Source organism: Helianthus annuus, chromosome 4 (genome assembly GCF_002127325.2).
Source record: "Helianthus annuus cultivar XRQ/B chromosome 4, HanXRQr2.0-SUNRISE, whole genome shotgun sequence".
NCBI lineage: Eukaryota > Viridiplantae > Streptophyta > Magnoliopsida > Asterales > Asteraceae > Helianthus > Helianthus annuus.
This window is the reverse complement of record NC_035436.2, coordinates 48030642-48034684: the sequence shown is the minus strand read 5'-3', so window position 1 is coordinate 48034684 and position 4043 is coordinate 48030642.

Below are 4043 nucleotides of genomic sequence, written 5' to 3'. Positions count from 1 at the left end.
TAAGTTGGGGTGCTTTGACACTTCATACCTAAGAGTACTCGGAATTCAATCTTGCGGGGACCCGTTGTAAGTATTCTTTCGTTCTTTTATTGCTTTTCGAGTCCGAAAGTCAAACTTTGTTTGACTTTCTGCATTGACCAGTTTATGGTCAATGCGAAGTTCGTTTGAACTTCATAACGTGAGCGTAATCACGTTGGTTATAGTCCCTAGCGACTATACCTACTGATTACCACGTTATCTAGGCTTAGTGACGAGCCGTAGTTTCGGTCAAAATGCGTTTTCTTGCGCATTTTGTAACCAAACTACTTTAGGGTATTAAAACCGTTTGTTTTAATACCAAAACCTGTTTTCTAAACATGTTCTAGCATGTTTAGCTCGTCGCTTTTAGTTTTGTGCTTGTTTAGGGTCGTAAGGGTAAGCGATCTAATCAATCGCTTATACTTACGAACCCGACCCATTTGGTCTATCATTAGGATCCGACCAAACACATTAGGTGACCATAGTGTATAGGGAATAACCTTTCAAGGTTATACCTTATGGTCACGCCATTTGAGTAGTTGTATGACAAGTGGTTCTTATGCTTTAGGTAAATTACCAAAATGCCCTTTTACACTAAAATTCATTTTAAACTTATGTAACATAAATTTTGACACCTAAACTGATTTAGCAACAATATTAAGTGTGTTAAGGCATATCTTGCTTGTCATAGGGCTAGTTAGGCGTTTCAAGCGCGTTTTACGCAAACGACGCGTTAAAGTAGCATAAGCTACCTAAGCGGGTCGTAACGGGTCAAAAGCACTTAGGATAAGTTTCGTTTTAGTATGTAGGCTTTGTCAAACCATATTACATAAGTTCCCACACTTATTTGGTTTGCGAACCCTCGTACTACCCGATCCTCCGATAGGTCCGTTTATTAATGTAGGTGCCTTTATAGGTGCTGTTTGATTCCGTGATCTTCTAGCATTGCTTGGTGGTTGTTCTACGACTTCTAAGCAATCTCAAGTGAGTATATAGTCCCCTCTTTTACTGTTTTTCAAACATTTTGGGGTGAAACACATGTGCCTACTTGTTACTTTCGTGCTTTCATGTTTTCTCATCATACACTTGCTATGTTCATTAAATACTTCGATTTACATGACATTTTATGCTACGTATGTTCGTTTAGCGCATACTTAGTACATTTATTTTACATGACATTTTCACGGTATGTATGTTCATCATACTTAGTGCATTTGTTTTACATGACATTTTCATGCTATGTATGTTCATCATACTTAGTGCATTTGTTTTACATGACATTTTCATGCTTACATTTTGGGTATGACATTTGGTTTGTTTAAGTGGGACAATATACATTCATTAACATTGATCACGCCGCTCGTTAGTAGGTAATGGTACCATAGGAATTGACAACTCCCGTTCCTGAAATCCTGGGTATGTTTGGATTGGAAGGAATGACCGAATTCGATTAAAACATTTAGACAGATAGACCTTTAATTTGTTTAAAGGTTTATCACCACAGTTGCAAGGCTTGAATGTATGCATTTTCACAATACCGCATAAATGTTTGTATTCATTATAGCATGCATTTTCCACAAAACATAGCGTTGATTTAAACCATGTTTTACTTCAATACACTGTTTTGTGCATTTTTCCTATGGTTTAGTTGATACATATTTCACTAACCATACATTGACATTTTGATTACACATTACATGATTGATATTTGACATAGACAATGTTGATATTGATATATATACATTTTGACATGGTTTTCACAATAACATTGGGCAAATGGTTTAGACATGGGCAACTTTCATTGGGTGGTTTATTTAAGTCATTCAACTTGGACTTAATCATTTTTCTTACAAATAACACATTTTTCATAAGACATTGTTTTACAACACTGTTCGATAAATATATATACAAACTCATTTTACTTAGTTATTCATTTAACCTTACATTACTTTTTCACATATCATCTACTTTATCATCGCTTTTCAAATGATTTATAAAACAAAACATGTTACAAGGATCATGACTGACTTTGTTAAACAACCCTTTTCTAAAACCTAAGTCATGAATCCTATTTTCACAAAACCTATGTTACTCACTGGCATTTTTATGCTAACGTACTTATTTTCACATGTGTTTCAGGAGCTAATGCATAGCTTGATCGTGATACGCTAGGGTGGACTTGGGCCTTAGTGACTTTAAAATGAAGCTAGTCTAATTAAAACATGTTATGTACTCTATGTTTCAGTTATTTCAAGACAATGTACCTCTTTTATTGATAAATAAAATATAACTTTAAATGCCATGGTTGTGAAACAATAATTCTGTTACAACACTCCCCGACGTTTCCGCCACGATTTGATGTTTTACGTGGTCGGGGTGTGACAGAAGAGTTGGTATCAGAGCCAATGGTTATAGGGAATTAGGTTATTAGTAATGCTTTGACCTAGACTATAACCTTTCTAGGACCCCAACACAAGTTGTCTTGTGTTTAGATTTTAAAACATGCACTTCACCTATCCTTAGGTGATCATCAAAACAAGAACCCAGATTTCTAAAACGATTTCTGAAAAACAATCCTCTATTTTTTTCAAATGATTTATTTTATTATTTTGAACCCTTCCAGTTTAACTCATATTTGGCTTAGTGCCTTTCGAGTTTTCAAAATCCCGTCAAAGTTTGGGTCTAAATGATGTGAACACGTGCAAACTGGAAGAGTGAATGCCTGTACCCTGAGTTTTCTGTCTAAGGCTAGAGTGTTCGTACAAATCCACATAATCGGACCAGTCACTCTTACCTGGGAACTCTTGGGGTGAGTGTTCACTTATAGGCGAGCATGTCTTCGTTAAGCATTGTTTATGGATCCATTTACTTTGATTAGTCACTGTGCGTCATTTGTTTGCTTTGTGATACGGACAAATGACCACCATCCTTGCTTTGTTGATTTTGTTTCATCTCATTCTTTTCATCTAATCATCTCACTCGTTTCCTCTCGTGTTTTCCTCTTTTCTTTAGCATGCCTCCTCGACGCGAAAATCAGCTACCCAATGCCGAACTGGCGGAAATCATCGCACAGCATATGGCTGCGGCGTTCCCGAATCTTATTGCTCAGTTTAACCAAGCAAACGTCAATCAGAACGCTCCTTGTAACTTTAAGAGTTTCAATTCGGCTAAACCACTCAAGTTCAGTGGTACCGAAGGAGCAACTGGGCTTCTTCAATGGTTTGAGAGCATTGAGAATACTTTTCGTCATGTTCAGTGTCCTGATAATCGCAAGGTCGAGTTTGCTTCAAGTGTCTTTCAGAAGAGGGCGTTGACATGGTGGAACGGGGTTATGAGAGATCGAGGTGCTGAAGTCGCTTTAGCACAATCATGGGCTGAGCTAAGGACTCTCATGATGAGTGAGTTCTGTCCTCGTCATGAGCTACGAAAGTTGGAAAGGGAGTTTGACGATCTGAAACAGGTTAGTGGTGAGCACCGGGCGTATACTGATAGATATGAAGAGTTGAGTTTGCTATGCCCAACAATGGTCACCCCACTTGACAAAGCTATCGAAAGATACATCGATGGTCTACCTGATTCTGTGCAAGACATTGTTACCGGGAGTAAACCTACCACTGTCCGTCAGGCCATTGAGTTAGCTGCGACATTAACAGAATCGCAGGTCAAAAAGGGGAAATTGCATAGGAAGGGTGACAAGGGTAAGAAGCAGGATTCTGACAAAGGGGATAGCAAGAAAGGTAAGAAAGGGAAGGATTCTGGCTCATCAAGGGGCTCTAGGAAGCGAAAGGCTTCCCAAAATTTTGCCATCACTGCCCAACAGAACCAGGCAGCTCCCAATCAGCCAGCTCAGCCTCCCGCGAAGAAGCGGTATGAAGGGAATGCACCTTTGTGCAATAGGTGCAATAGTCATCATCAGCAACAACTCCCGTGTCGTTTCTGTACCAGCTGTGGGAAGTCGGGTCATCTTGCAGAAGTTTGTCGTTTTGCTCGAAATCAGGTAGCTCAACCACCTGTTCAACAGCAAG